This window comes from Rattus norvegicus, chromosome X (genome assembly GCF_021556685.1).
Source record: "Rattus norvegicus strain SHRSP/BbbUtx chromosome X, alternate assembly SHRSP_T2T, whole genome shotgun sequence".
NCBI classification, from domain to species: Eukaryota; Metazoa; Chordata; class Mammalia; order Rodentia; family Muridae; genus Rattus; species Rattus norvegicus.
In genome coordinates this window covers 13883552-13900429 of record NC_141554.1, presented here as the reverse complement: position 1 = coordinate 13900429, position 16878 = coordinate 13883552, and positions in this window count along the sequence as shown.

The following is a 16878-nucleotide window of genomic DNA, read 5'->3' as shown; positions in this document are numbered from 1 at the left end:
TCCATTCACTAAAGGGGATGTCAAGACATACATGCTGACAGGAGCCTGATATAGATATCTCTTGAGAGGCTCTACCAGAACATGACAAATGCAGAGGCACACTCTTGTAGCCAAACATTGAAATGAAAATGGGGTCTGCACTGGAGGAGTTAGAGAAAGCATTGAAGGAACTAAAAGGTTGACAACCCCATAAGAACAACAATACCATCCAACCAGAGCTCCAAGGGACTAAACCACCTTCCAAAGGGTAGACATGGGTGGATCCATGGCTCCAGCTTCATATGTAGCAAAGGATGGCCTTGTTGGGCACTAATATGAGGAGAAGCCCTTGTTCCTGCCAAGGCTTGATGCCCCAGTGTAGGGGGATGTCAGGGTGGGAAGGCAGGAAAGGGTGGATGGATGGGTGGGAGAACACCCTCATAGAAGAATGGCGAGGGGGATGGGAGGGGGTATTATGGATGAGAAACTGAGAAAGGGGATAACATTTGAAATGTAAATAAATAAAATTATCCAATAAAAAATAAACATGCACTTCAGAGGTGGGTTCATGCATGGAAACACACTGTGAACTGATGATAAAATTAAGTACTAAGTGCAAACAAAAATCCAAAAGATTTAGGAAAGAAATAATATAGCATAAAAAAAATCATTTATTCTAGCCACCCCACATAAAAGACACACAATTCTGGCATTTTATTTACAAGCTGAAAGCCTAGGTTGGACAGGTTTTGAGCTATTCTAACTTATTTCCAAGCCATTTGACCATTGTTTTTTGCTGCTTCTCCTGGCTGTGTGTTATGGTCCAAATCCTCTCATGGTGGCATCTTCCTGTATCCTACTAACTCATTCTTTCCTCTCATTTTTCCTCAGTCCCCTGATTGAATCCTTAAGTTCTGCCTTTCTCTTCCTACTGACCAATCATAATCACTAGCCTTTATTAACCAATTAACTGTAAAATGGGGAACATGGGTTAAATAGCATCTTTTGGTCTATGTGAAAATTTCCTAGTCAGGGACAACCAGATCTTGGGGTACAGAATTTAGCATTTGACTACATAGCAGCATTCAGACAAACCCCCAACACTACATGAAAAGTATAAGGAAAATGGACAAAATTTGCATTTTAAGAAGATAAGCACAGGGGGTTGGGGATTTAGCTCAGTGGTAGAGCACTTGCCTAGGAAGCGCAAGGCCCTGGGTTCAGTCCCCAGCTCTGAAAAAAAGAACCAAAAAAAAAAAAAAAAAAAAAAGAAGATAAGCACTAAATTTCTTTTTTAAATTCTACCTGTCTCCACAACCAAGGTTAACTGCCAATTCAGATCCTCAGAAAGGACTGGGACCTCATATGCCCCTTCCTCAACCATGATGAATGTTGGTGAATCCAGACAAGTGAAGATTTACACAGCTTCAGTGAATTCAAGAGTCGAAAAACTATGCCATGTATACTGAGTAAGCTCCTGCTGTAGTCTCCAATGCACCAGGATAAACATTGCTTATGATTAGGCTCCATACCACCATGGTGAAACTAGATTGTTCATTTGGTCTTCAAAATCTAAGGTGACAGCAGATGCTTGTGAGGATATAGAGAAAGAGGAAAACTGCTCTATTGCTGGTGGGATTGAAACCTGGTACTAATTTCACTCTGGAAATTAGTGTGGTGATTCCTCAGAAAATTGGATATAGTACTACCTGAGAACCCAGCTATACTACTCCTGGGCATATCCCCAAAAGATGCTCTGACATATAACAATGACACATACTCCACTATGTTCATAGCAGCCTTATTTATAATAACCAGAAGATGGAAAGAACCCAGATGTCCTTCAATAGAGTAATGGATACAGAAAATGTACTATTCAGCTATTAAAAAGAATGTCTTCCCAAAATACTTAGACAAATGGATGGAACTAGAAAATGTCATCTAGTATGAGAAAACCCAGTCACAAAAGAACATACAGGCATGCACTCACTGATAAAACTGATAAGTGGATATTAGGCAAAAAGTTCAGAAAATCCACAGTATAACTTATAGACCATATGAAGGAAGCTCAAGAAGAAGGAAAACCAAAGTGCAGATGGTTCAGTTCTACTCATAAGGGGGTACAAAATAATCTCAGGAAGTAGAGGGTAGGAGGGACTTAGGAGGAAGAGAAGAGAGGGAGAGAAAAAGGAGGGCAGAATCAGGTGTGGAAGAAAACTGTGGAGATATATAGTTGGTCAGGAAATTGAACAGAGGTGTGTATCAATGGGGCACGGGGAACAGTGTAGCCACTAAAAAGTCTCTGACGGCAGGAAAGCAAGAGCCTCCCAGGACCCAACTTCAGAGTACATTAGCTGAAATATCCAACAAAGTGAAGAGAGAAACTGTGGAGAACATATGGAGTTTAGGAATGGGCCCTAGTGGAGGAATGGGGCCACCCACCCTTCTCACAAATTTTAACCCAGAATTGCCCTTGTCTAAAGGAAATACAGGGACAAAGTGGAGCAGATACTGAAGCAAAGGCCATCCAGAGACTGTCTCACCAAACATGGATGCTTGCAGCCAAACACCGGACTGAGCAAGGGAATCTGATTAGTTAGGGGAAAGACTGAAGGGGTTTGCTACACAATAGGAAGAACAACAATATCAATTAACCAGAAACCGCAGAGCTCCCAGGGACTAAATCAACAACCAAAGAATATATATGGAGGGACCCATGGCTCCACCTGAATATGTAGCAGAGGATAACTGTCTTAGTTAGGGTCTTATTGCTGTGAACAGACACCATGATCAATGTAAGTTTTATAAGGACAACATTTAATTGGGGCTGGCTTACAGGTTCAGAGATTCAGAGATTCCTTAGTCCATTATCATCAAGGTGGGAACATGGCAACATCACCACACACAGGCAGGCATGGTGCAGGAGGAGCTGAGCTCTACATCTTCACCTGATAGAAGCCAGGCACCATCTGAGTATCCCAGGCAGCTAGGAGGAGGGTCTCCAAGCCCACCCCCATAGTGACACACTTCCTCCAACAAGACCCCACCTACTAATAGTGCCACGCCCTGGACTAACCATATGCAAACCATCATGTTCTACTCCTAGGCGTGTATAGGCTTGTTTAAACACATGAGTCTATGGAGGCCATACCTATATTTAGCATAATAAAAAAGTACATTAAGTTCAACTTCCAAAGTCCCAATAGTCTATGGCAGTGTCAACAATGTTAAAAGTCCAAAGTTTAGTCTCTTCCAAGATCCATCTAATCACTTAAACTGTAATCCCCAAGTTAAGACTGGCAACCAGATGCGCAAACTTCAAACTCGACCATCTCCATGTCTGATATCAAAGGGGTCTTCAGATCTTCAACTTCTTTTTTATCTTTGTTAACTAGAACAAATTATTTTCTTCTGATCTGGTTCCACTCCCTGTTAGCAGCTTTCCTCAGCAGATAGCCGGTGACTCTGGCATCTGTAAAATCTTTGAGTCTCCAAGGCAGCTTCAGTGTTACAGCTTGTTTCAATGTCTGGGATCCACACATGATTCTCCATGGGCCGGTTTCACTTCTCCAGTTCTGCCCTCTGTAGCAGTTTAACTTCAGGTTGATCCACACTACACTGTTGCTTTTGTTTTTGGTGACCATCCTATGATACTGGCGTGTCCAATATACTGGAGTCTTCCATTGCATCTACACTTCACCAATAGCCTCTCCTTGGCTCTCTTCATGGTGATAAGCCTCAAGCCCCTTGCCTGAACCCTTCAGTCCTGGGTCATCAACTGCAACTGAGGGTGCACCTACACCAATGGCAGCCCCCAGCCTCTCACAGTGCCCAGCCTCAGCTGCTCTTCGTGACCCCTTCATGCCTTCAAAACCAGTATCGCTTGGGTGACTCTTACACATTACCAAGTCCAGTCACAGCATGAGGTACAACCTTGGCATCTATGGAACACAACTCAAAAAAAAAAAAAAAAAAAAAAAAAAAAAAAAAAAAAACAAAACTTCCCAGATTTCACCTCAGTGATACTGAAAGGATAAAAAAAAAAAAAAATGCAGCTAAGAGGTCAGAAGTTTAAAACAGCCCTAAATACCTCAAATTCCAGACCCTTCCCTCTACCTGTAAGTAAAAGGTCACATTTCTTGAGCCTGCTCTCCCAAGAACTAGATAAAAGGTCTTAAGATAAGGCCCTTAGATAGGTGATCCTGACCTAGTAAAGAAAGGTTCCGGGAACTAGCTGAGCATAAAGTTAAATTAGAATCTTAAGAGAACAACCTTGAGAAGCAGGAAGCTTCCCCTAGGAACTAGCGGACCATAAAGTTAAGCAATCTTGAGAGACCAAAAGCTTCTTGTGATTTTCCAACGATACCACCCTTGCCCCCATGGGTTGTGGTTTCTCCCTTTAAATACCCTTTCTCCCAGCCTCTCGGTGTCGACACCTCTGTCTCCTGTGTGGGATACTAGTTGGCCCGGAGATCTCCATAGTAGTTCTCTGTAATAAACCTCGCCTTTGCATATTACATCCAAAATGGTCTCTCTGTGTCTGGGGTCCGTGACTTCCCGAGACTTGAGTAAGGGTCTCTCTTCAGGGATCTTTCAATACTGATCTCTTTCTTAGCTACCACTAACCAGCATCAATTGTCCCAGTAGTCTCCTTCTCCTTTTGAATATAAAGCCAGAGACACAAGGCCAAAGCTGCTGCTTGTAGGAGCTGGAACATGGCACCCTTGTTCTATTACATTATCACTAGTTTTCTCTTTTCTAACTCCTTCATTGCCTAAACTTGGCTGTCCTGGATTTTTCTCTGTAGATTGATGTTGAATTTAGAGATCTGTATGCCTGTCTCCTGGGATTAAAGGTGTGAACCACCACACCTGGATTTAAGTTTTTCTTCACCTAAAACTTGCTTTGTTCTAGGCTGGCCTTGAACTCAGAGATCTTCTTGTCTTTGCCTTCTGGGATTAAAGGTTTATCCTAAGCTGCCTGGAGCTAACTTTAACTGGGTGTGATCTTTCCTTAAGGTCATTACTTCCTTAATTCAATTTAGTATCCTTGAACAAAAGATTCAGGTCCTTTTCACTTCTGGGTGTCCCTTTAATATGTGAACCATATATTTTGTATTTTTTTCTTTTTCACCTTCTCTTTTTTCATTAAAATGCTCTTCATGAGACTTAACCAGAGAACGAAATCTATGATGGGTGTTTCTGAGACTTCCTTTGTCAATGAAATTAATCTGAGTCTTTTCACCTTAGCTTTAGGCAGACTCTTCAGACAAGGGCAAAAAGCAGCCGCATTCTTCACCAAAATACCACAAATGCAGTCTTTCTAACACATACCAAAATTCTTCTCTGAAACCCTTTGGGCTTTGCCTGCAATTCAAATCACTCTCAGTAACAAAGACTTCTGAATTCCTACTAAGATAGCCCATTAAGCCCCACTTAAAGCATTCCACTGCTTTCCAAATCCAAAGTCCCCAAATCCACATTCTTCCAAACAAAAGCATGGTCAGGCCTATTACAGCGATACTCCACTCTGGTATAAACTTCTTAGTTAGGATTTTATTGCTGTGAACAGACAGCATGGCCAATTTAAATTTTATAAGGTCAAATACTGTGGCTTATAGGTTCAGAGGTTCAGAGATTCCTTAGTCCACTATTATCAAGGTGGGAACATGGCAACATCACCACACACAGGCAGGCATGGTGCAGGAGGAGCTGAGCTCTACATCTTCACCCGAAGGAAGCCAGGCACAGTTCGAGCATCCCCAGGAAGCTAGGAGAAGGGTCTCCAAACCCACCTCCATAGTGACACACTTCCTCCAACAAGTCCACATCTTCAAATAGTGCCACTTCCTAGGCCAAGCATATTTAAACCTTCACAATGGACTTATGTGGCATCAATGGTAGGGGAGGCTGTGAAGGAGCACCCTCATAAGAGCAGGAGGGAGGCAGGTGGGAATGGGGTTTATGGAGGAGTAACTGGGAAGGGCGATAACAAGAAATGTAAATAGATAAAATAACCAATAATTTTTTTTAAAGTACAAGACATAAAGAAAAAGAAGTTAGGGCTAGGGGTTGGGGATTTAGCTCAGTGGTAGAGCACTTGCCTAGGAAGCGCAAGGCCCTGGGTTCGGTCCCCAGCTCCGGAAAAAAAAGAACCAAAAAAAAAAAAAAAAAGAAGTTAGGGCTAAAGAGGTGATAGCCACATTTCTCAGAAAACACAATTTCATCTAACATGATAGAGATGTTGCCTATTCCTAATCCCTATATGCATGTGCATGCAAGAGTATAGACATATGTAAATATTCACACCACCACACCCCCACACCACAGTGGTGGGGAGAGGGAGAAAGAGACAGAAACAAAGAGAAAGGAGATAATTTAAAGTCACTAAATGTTAATAAGTTTGTGTGTGAGAGTGTGTGTGTGTGTGTGTGTGTGTGTGTGTGTGTGTGTGTGTAATGTTTTTCTGTTCTTTTAAATGACTAAAGGTTTTTTTATTTCTGTTTCTATAGCCCTTTATTGTTTATCAAAACATTCTTCTCTGTTTCACTTACACTAATATATTGTATTTTATGGAATGAAATATTAGCCAGTTCTAAAATTGAAAATATAGACCACTGAGATCTGTAAATTCAGCTGTAATTTTATGTTAACAAACTAAGTGTTAAGAAATGAAACTATGAACTTTACTATTTTTTTTAATCTGGTTTAGTTTTATTTTTTTACTCTTTGGGGGACAGGGTGACTAAAAGAGTGGGTGGAAAGACAGTGCATCTGGCCAGGTGGTATCTGATGTTAAACATGTGAGAAAATCAACACAAATGCTATGTTTTGGCTGTATATTTGGAATATACTGAAAATATATAATACTATATTAACTGGGAAACTTTCAAAAAATCTTCCTTTAAAGTATTCTACATCATATGTTAAACATTCAGTCTCTAAATTTCATCCATGCACTTTGGTAGATGGAGACAGGAATGTCCCTAACCTCGGGATCAACAGTTCTTAAATGACATCCAGGAATGAGAAGTACGCAGCGAAGTCAGGCTGTGGCCCTTGGTCTAAGGCAGCATCCAATTCACTGAGTTGTTCAAGGAAGAGTTGGTCTTGGATGGCAGTCTGGTCTTGAACATCTTCTGTAAGTGTCTGTTGAGCAATGCAATCTCCCTCGGATTCCCAGCTGCCATAGCTGTGATGGACTGTGGAGTTTGGGTTAAGACTAGACTGTGGGCTGCAGCTGGTTTTGCTGGTCTTGTGACAAACTGGTAACTGATCTACAATACTATCTCCTGCTGCTGGTCCTTGTACAGCCTCTTCCAAGGGCTCATCAGGGAGGAATAAGTTGGATTCCTGGTGAGGAAAGTTCTTCGATGGTCTAAACTGAGGCGAACAGCTGACATCTAAATGTCTCTGGCACACAGATTCTGTACTAGTAGCAGAAAGTGAAACTTCACCACCTTTGGGGTAGGTAGGCCTAGAATGAAGTCCAATTCCAATATTTTCAGGCAATTGTTTACACTTCTAACATTCTCTGGCTCGTCTATTCTTAAAATAGATCAGTATTTCAGGATCCCAGAGGCAGGTTGACTCTGCAGGAGCTCCGACACACCCAGGATCTCAGGATCCCAGGATCAGAGAAATAGCTGGAGTCTGAGGGGTTCTGACACAACTAGGATCAGATGAAGGACAGTCTCCAGTTGGAGACAGGAAGGACAGGTAGCAGTAGAAATAACCAGATGGGAGACCTCACCGCCTGATCAGGTGGGCACCCCCGAGGCTGCAGAGCGGAGGAGACCACCAACACTGCCCACCCCTGCCCATATCCCCGGCCCAAGAGGCAACCGCACAAGGCCTCTGGGCTCCCGCAGGGGAGGGCCCAGGAGCGGCAGGACCCCTGCGCCCGAGACACCGCCGGAACCCGAAGTAAACAGACCGGACAAACAGTTCTCTGCACCCAAATCCCAAGGGAGGGAGAGCCAAACCCCCAGAGAGGCAGACACGCCTGGGAAACCAGAAGAGACTGCACTCCGTGCACATCCAGACGCCAGAGGAAAACACCAAACGTCATCCGGAACCCTGGTGCACGGAGGCTCCCGGAAAGAGCGGCGCAGACCCCCCGGCCGCTGCCACAGCGGAGAGGACCCAGGCAGTACCCCAGGAGCAAACCCGAGCCCCGGAACCACAGGCAGGACCAACCTCCCCCCCCCCCCCGCAAGAAACCTGCCCGGTGAACTCAGGACACACAGAGGGAACTTTATTTTTATTTTGTAATTTTATCTCGTTTTCTTTCTATACTGTCTTTTGCTATGATCTGTTAAGAAAAGAAGTTTCTTCACTGAGCCACTATTAATTTCCTTTGGTAGAACTATATAATTATATTTTAGTTTAAATGCAAAAGAAAGTCATATTAAAGATACAACAGTATACTGTTTTATGGATTATAAGTCTGACACCATGACAAATGACATTTTGAGCTGTAGATTGCTTTGTTTGCAGATGAAGAAAAGCAGGTGTTGTTGTTGTTGTTGTTGTTGTTGTTGTTGTTACCAAGTTGGCAAAAATGTCAAAAGGGAATTACATAGTTTATTAAAAAATACAGAAAGTAACCACCTATGTACCCTGATACTAAAATAATATCGAGCAGCTAATGATTCAAAGGATAATATTAAAAGTAAAACTATTTTCTCAAAAAACTCAAAGTACTTCTCTTTCTATGCATATGCATTTGCTTGCTCTCAATTTTATGCTAAGCCTCATCTGCATTATGATTAGTACCTTGTCAGCCTATCATGAATCTGGGTCTTCCATGCACTAGCCTATCACTTCTTTCTATATGCCTCAGATCTTTTTGAAAGGAGTAATAAATTAGTGTGCACCCCATGATGTTGTAAGAGTAAATGACAGAACATATACAAAGTACTCATGTATGTTCCTGGGACTTCTTGTTCTATTGGCAGCCATTGCTTGAATTGTTGTAATTATTGTCTTTGCTTCTTTCACCTTTGTTCGTGTGTGGAGCTTAAATTAGCTTTTATTACCATAATTTTCCAGGTGAAAAAAAAATGATGCACAGAGAAGATCACCAATTCTCAATATAAACCAGAACATACCATGAACACATTTCTGAACAATCGTGTTACCAAGTATAACTTCATTTGGATGTCACTAGTGCAGGGCTAGGAGACAACCTACTATTTTAACTATCTTAAGAATATACTTTTTGTTGTATTTACTTATGCAGTGACATTGTATTTACAAAAAAGGTCTCTGCCTCTGGGCTTCTTTGGTACTGTGTGTTTGCCATGTTCACCCCACAACTTTTAGAGATTGTAGAATGAGAGGGAAGAGTAAGTGTGGCAAGACAGCAGTAGGCAGCTTTGTTCAGTTAGGTTCAGACTCAGAACTCAAATGCTCAACTCAGCTACAGCAGCAATTCATCTCATAAATCAATTTGGCAAGGCATTGGCTTGAAAATCCATTACATTGACTCAGGAGTAGAGTTTATAGCTAATATGCCAACAGGGTACCCTTATGGGGCAGGGACCTTTTAAACTGGCATAAACCAATGTTCTTGCTTAGCTCTACCCTCCTTCCAATGCCACTAAGTCAGTTACATTTCTGATGTTAGTTCTTATATAAAAAAAAAATGGCAGACAAGTTGATTCAGAGTCTCTTTAGAAAACTGGATATTAGTTGAAGAAATGACACTGTATGACACTATTTCATACCTTGAATGATCTCTTCTACTTCAGATAACCAGAACAGCTGCTAGTGAATTGATTCAACAGGACAAAGTTTGATATCTATTTTTTAACTGTGTACTACTCATTTAGCAGTTAACTACTAATCTGGTTACCTCCACCAAACTTTATAGACATTATTTTCTTAAAAGCTAATAAATCTTGCAAGTTTTTGTTTCTGATAGTTGGTGCTGATTTTTCCAGCATTGGATGTGAACTCATTGCCTTTTCATGAAAATATATTATTTTTCTCTTCCATAACATTCCAATAATTTTTAAATGTAAAAATTCTTTATTTTTATTTTTATTTTTTATTGGATATTTTTATTTACATTTCAAATGTAAGTAAAAATCCCCTTTCCCAGTTTCCCTTCCATAAACCCCCTATCTCATTCTCCCTCCTCCTGCTTCTATGAGGGTGTACCCCTACCCAATTACCCCTTCCTGCCTCCCTGCTCTGATATTCCCTTACACTGGGGCATCGAGCCTTGGCAGGACCAATGTCTTCTTCTCCCATTAATGCCCAACAAGGCCATCTTTTTCTACATATGAAGCTGGAGCCATTGGTCTGTCCATTTTTGGATGGTGGTTAAGTCCCTGGGAGCTCTGGTTAGTTGGTATTGTTGCTCTTCTGGGGTTGCCAGCCCCTTCAGCTCCTTCAATCCTTTCTCTAACTCCTCCATTGGGGACTCCATTTTCAGTCCAAATGGTTGGCTGCGACCATCCACTTCTGTATTTGTCATGCTTTGCCAAAGCCTCTCAGGAGACAGCTCTATCAGGCTCCTGTCAGATTGCACTCTTGGCATCAGCAATATTGTCAGGGTTTGGTGGCTGTACGTAAATGGACTGGATCCCCAGGTGGAACAGCCTCTGGATGGTCTTTCTTTCAGTCTCTGCTCCAAATTTTGTCTCCATATTTCCTCCTGTGAATATTTTTGTTCCCCCTTCTAAGAAGGACTGAAGAATCTGCACTTTTGTCATCCTTCTTGTGTTTCATGTGGTCTGTGGATTGCATCTTGGGTAATCCAATCTTTTTTATTTATTTATTTATTTATTTATTTATTTATTTATTTATTTATTTTATTAACTTGAGTATTTCTTATATACATTTCGAGTGTTATTCCCTTTCCCGGTTTCCGGGCAAACATCCCCCTCCCCCCTCCCCTTCCTTATGGGTGTTCCCCTCCAAACCCTCCCCCCATTGCCGCCCTCCCCCCATAGACTAGTTCACTGGGGGTTCAGTCTTAGCAGGACCCAGGGCTTCCCCTTCAACTGGTGCTCTTACTAGGATATTCATTGCTACATATGGGGTCAGAGTCCAGGGTCAGTCCATGTATAGTCTTTAGGTAGTGGCTTAGTCCCTGGAAGCTCTGGTTGCTTGGCATTGTTGTACTTTTGGGGGCTCGAGCCCCTTCAAGCTCTTCCAGTTCTTTCTCTGATTCCTTCAATAGGGGACCTATTCTCAGTTCAGTGGTTTGCTGCTGGCATTCGCCTCTGTATTTGCTGTATTCTGGCTGTGTCTCTCAGGAGCGATCTACATCCGGCTCCTGTCAGTCTGCAATTTTTGCTTCCTCCATCTTGTCTAATTGGGTGGCTGTATATGTATGGGCCACATGTGGGGCAGGCTCTGAATGGGTGTTCCTTAAGTCTCTGTTTTAATCTTTGCCTTCCCTGCCAAGGGTATTCTTTTTCCTCATTTAAAGAAGGAGTGAAGCATTCACATTTTGATCATCTGTCTTGAGTTTCGTTTGTTCTAGGGATCTAGGGTAATTCAAGCATTTCGGCTAATAGCCACTTATCAATGAGTGCATACCATGTATGTCTTTCTGTGATTGGGTTAGCTCACTCAGGATGATATTTTCCAGTTCCAACCATTTGCCTACGAATTTCATAAACTCGTTGTTTTTGATAGCTGAGTAATATTCCATTGTCTAGATGTACCACATTTTCTGTATCCATTCCTCTGTTGAAGGGCATCTGGGTTCTTTCCATTTTCTGGCTATTATAAATAAGGCTGCGATGAACATAGTGGAGCACGTGTCTCTTTTATATGTTGAGGCATCTTTTGGGTATATGCCCAAGAGAGGCATAGCTGGATCCTCAGGCAGTTCAATGTCCAATTTTCTGAGGAACCTCCAGACTGATTTCCAGAATGGTTTTACCAGTCTGCAATCCCACCAACAATGGAGAAGTGTTCCTCTTTCTCCACATCCTTGCCAGCATCTGCTGTCACCTGAGTTTTTGATCTTAGCCAATCGCACTGGTGTGAGGTGAAATCTCAGGGTTGTTTTGATTTGCATTTCCCTTATGACTAAAGATGTTGAACATTTCTTTAGGTATTTCTCAGCCATTCGGCATTCCTCAGCTGTGAATTCTTTGTTTAGCTCTGAACCCCATTTTCTAATAGGGTTATTTGTTTCCCTGCGGTCTAACTTCTTGAGTTCTTTGTATATTTTGGATATAAGGCCTCTATCTGTTGTAGGATTGGTAAAGATCTTTTCCCAATCTGTTGGTTGCCCTTTTGTCCTAACCACAGTGTCCTTTGCCTTACAGAAGCTTTGCAGTTTTATGAGATCCCATTTGTCGATTCTTGATCTTAGAGCGTAAACCATTGGTGTTTTGTTCAGGAAATTTTTTCCAGTGCCCATGTGTTCCAGATGCTTCCCTAGTTTTTCTTCTATTAGTTTGAGTGTGTCTGGTTTGATGTGGAGGTCCTTGATCCACTTGGACTTAAGCTTTGTACAGGGTGATAAGCATGGATCGATCTGCATTCTTCTACATGTTGCCCTCCAGTTGAACCAGCACCATTTGCTGAAAATGCTATCTTTTTTCCATTGGATGGTTTTGGCTCCTTTGTCAAAAATCAAGTGACCATAGGTGTGTGGGTTCATTTCTGGGTCTTCAATTCTATTCCATTGGTCTATCTGTCTGTCTCTGTACCAATACCATGCAGTTTGTATCACTATTGCTCTGTAATACTGCTTGAGTTCAGGGATAGTGATTCCCCCTGAAGTCCTTTTATTGTTGAGGATAGCTTTAGCTATCCTGGGTTTTTTGTTATTCCAGATGAATTTGCAAATTGTTCTGTCTAACTCTTTGAAGAATTGGATTGGTATTTTGATGGGGATTGCATTGAATCTGTAGATTGCTTTTGGTAAAATGGCCATTTTTACTATATTAATCCTGCCAATCCATGAGCATGGGAGATCTTTCCATCTTCTGAGGTCTTCTTCAATTTCTTTCCTCAGTGTCTTGAAGTTCTTATTGTACAGATCTTTTACTTGCTTGGTTAAAGTCACACCGAGGTACTTTATATTATTTGGGTCTATTATGAAGGGTGTCGTTTCCCTAATTTCTTTCTCGGCTTCTTTCTCTTTTGTATAGAGGAAGGCAACTGATTTATTTGAGTTTATTTTATACCCAGCCATTTTGATGAAGTTGTTTATCAGCTTTAGTAGTTCTCTGGTGGAACTTTTGGGATCACTTAAATATACTATCACATCATCTGCAAATAGTGATATTTTGACTTCTTCTTTTCCCATCTGTATCCCCTTGACCTCCTTTTGTTGTCTGATTGCTCTGGATAGAACTTCAAGAACTATATTGAATAAGTAGGGAGAGAGTGGGCAGCCTTGTCTAGTCCCTGATTTTAGTGGGATTGCTTCAAGTTTCTCTCCATTTAGTTTAATGTTAGCAACTGGTTTGCTGTATATGGCTTTTACTATGTTTAGGTATGGGCCTTGAATTCCTATTCTTTCCAGGACTTTCATCATGAAGGGGTGTTGAATTTTGTCAAATGCTTTCTCAGCATCTAATGAAATGATCATGTGGTTCTGTTCTTTCAGTTTGTTTATATAATGGATCACGTTGATGGTTTTCCGTATATTAAACCATCCCTGCATGCCTGGGATGAAGCCTACTTGATCATGGTGGATGATTGTTTTGATGTGCTCTTGAATTCGGTTTGCCAGAATTTTATTGAGTATTTTTGCGTCGATATTCATAAGGGAAATTGGTCTGAAGTTCTCTTTCTTTGTTGTGTCTTTGTGTGGTTTAGGTATAAGAGTAATTGTGGCTTCGTAGAAGGAATTGGGTAGGGCTCCATCTGTTTCAATTTTGTGGAATAGTTTGGATAATATTGGTATGAGGTCTTCTATGAAGGTTTGATAGAATTCTGCACTAAACCCGTCTGGACCTGGGCTCTTTTTGGTTGGGAGACCTTTAATGACTGCTTCTATTTCCTTAGGAGTTATGGGGTTGTTTAACTGGTTTATCTGTTCCTGATTTAACTTCTGTACCTGGTATCTGTCTAGGAAATTGTCCATTTCCTGAAGATTTTCAAATTTTGTTGAATATAGGTTTTATAGTAAGATCTGATGATTTTTTGAATTTCCTCTGAATCTGTAGTTATGTCTCCCTTTTCATTTCTGATTTTGTTAATTTGGACGCACTCTCTGTGTCCTCTCGTTAGTCTGGCTGAGGGTTTATCTATCTTGTTGATTTTCTCAAAGAACCAACTTTTGGTTCTGTTGATTCTTTCTATGGTCCTTTTTGTTTCTACTTGGTTGATTTCAGCTCTGAGTTTGATTATTTCCTGCCTTCTACTCCTCCTGGGTGTATTTGCTTCTTTTTGTTCTAGAGCTTTTAGGTGTGCTGTCAAGCTGCTGACATATGCTCTTTCCTGTTTCTTTCTGCAGGCACTCAGCGCTATGAGTTTTCCTCTTAGCACAGCTTTCATTGTGTCCCATAAGTTTGAGTATGTTGTATCTTCATTTTCATTAAATTCTAAAAAGTTTTTAATTTCTTTCTTTATTTCTTCCTTGACCAGGTTATCATTGAGTAGAGCATTGTTCAATTTACACGTATATGTGGGCATTCTTCCCTTATTGTTATTGAAGACCAGTTTTAGGCCGTGGTGGTCCGATAGCACGCATGGGATTATTTCTATCTTTCTGTACCTGTGGAGGCCCGTTTTTTGACCAATTATATGGTCAATTTTGGAGAAAGTATCATGAGGAGCTGAGAAGAAGGTATATCCTTTTGCTTTAGGATAGAATGTTCTATAAATATCCGTTAAGTCCATTTGGCTCATGACTTCTCTTAGTCTGTTGACATCACTGTTTAATTTCTGTTTCCATGATCTGTCCATTGATGAGAGTGGGGTGTTGAAATCTCCCACTATTATTGTGTGAGGTGCAATGTGTGTTTTGAGCTTTAGTAAGGTTTCTTTTACGTATGTAGGTGCCCTTGTATTTGGGGCATAGATATTTAGGATTGAGAGTTCATCTTTGTGGATTTTTCCTTTGATGAATATGAAGTGTCCTTCCTTATCTTTTTTGATGACTTTTAGTTGGAAATTGATTTTATTTGATATTAGAATGGCTACTCCAGCTTGCTTCTTCTGACCATTTGCTTGGAAAGTTGTTTTCCAGCCTTTCACTCTGAGGTAGTGTCTGTCTTTGTCTCTGAGGTGTGTTTCCTGTAGGCAGCAGAATGCAGGGTCCTCGTTGCGTATCCAGTTTGTTAATCTATGTCTTTTTGTTGTGGAGTTGAGGCCATTGATATTGAGAGATATTAAGGAATAGTGATTATTGTTTCCCTTTATATTCATATTTGGATGTGAGGTTATGTTTGTGTGCTTTCATTCTCTTTGTTTTGTTGCCAAGACGATTAGTTTCTTGCTTCTTCTAGGGTATAGCTTGCCTCCTTATGTTGGGCTTTACCATTTATTATCCTTTGTAGGGCTGGATTTGTAGAAAGATATTGTGTAAATTTGGTTTTGTCATGGAATATCTTGGTTTCTCCATCAATGTTAATTGAAAGTTTTGCTGGATACAGTAACCTGGACTGGCATTTGTGTTCTCTTAGGGTCTGTATGACATCAGTCCAGGATCTTCTGGCCTTCATAGTTTCTGGCGAGAAGTCTGGTGTGATTCTGATAGGTCTCCCTTTATATGTTACTTGACCTTTTTCCCTTACTGCTTTTAATATTCTTTCCTTATTTTGTGCGTTTGGTGTTTTGACAATTATGTGACAGGAAGTGTTTCTTTTCTGGTCCAATCTATTTGGAGTTCTGTAGGCTTCCTGTATGTCTATGGGTATCTCTTTTTTTAGGTTAGGGAAGTTTTCTTCTATGATTTTGTTGAAGATATTTACTGGTCCTTTGAGCTGGGAGTCTTCACTGTCTTCTATACCTATTATCCTTAGGTTTGATCTTCTCATTGAGTCCTGGATTTCCTGTATGTTTTGGACCAGTAGCTTTTTCCGCTTTACATTATCTTTGACAGTTGAGTCAATGATTTCTATGGAATCTTCTGCTCCTGAGATTCTCTCTTCCATCTCTTGTATTCTGTTGCTGAAGCTTGTATCTACAGCACCTTGTCTCTTCTTTTGGTTTTCTATATCCAGGGTTGTTTCCATGTGTTCTTTCTTGATTGCTTCTATTTCCATTTTTAATTCCTTCAACTGTTTGATTGTGTTTTCCTGGAATTCTTTCAGGGATTTTTGCTATTCCTCTCTGTAGGCTTCCTCTTGTTTATTAATGTTTTCCTGTGTTTCCCTAAGTGTGTTCATGTCTTTCTTGAAGTCCTCCAGCATCATGATCAAATATGATTTTGAAACTAGATCTTGCTTTTCTGGTGTGTTTGGATATTCCATGTTTGTTTTGGTGGGAGAATTGGGCTCCGATGATGGCATGTAGTCTTGGTTTCTGTTGCTTGGGTTCCTGCGCTTGCCTCTCGCCATCAGATTATCTCTAGTGTTACTTTGTTCTGCTATTTCTGACAGTGGCTAGACTGTCCTATAAGCCTGTGTGTCAGGAGTGCTGTAGACCTGTTTTCCTCTCTTTCAGTCAGTTATGGGGACAGAGTGTTCTGCTTTCGGGCGTGTAGTTTTTCCTCTCTACAGGTCTTCAGCTGTTCTTGTGGGCCTGTGTCTTGTGTTCACCAGGGAGCTTTCTTGCAGCAGAAAAGTCGGTCTTACCTGTGGTCCCGAGGCTCAAGTTCGCTCGCAGGGTGCTGCCCATGGGCTTTCTGCGGCGGCAGCAACCAGGAAGACCTGTGCCGCCCCTTCCGGGAGCTTCAGTGCACCAGGGTTCCAGATGGTCTTTGGCTTTTTCCTCTGGCGTCCGAGATGTGTGTGCAGGGAGCAGTCTCTTC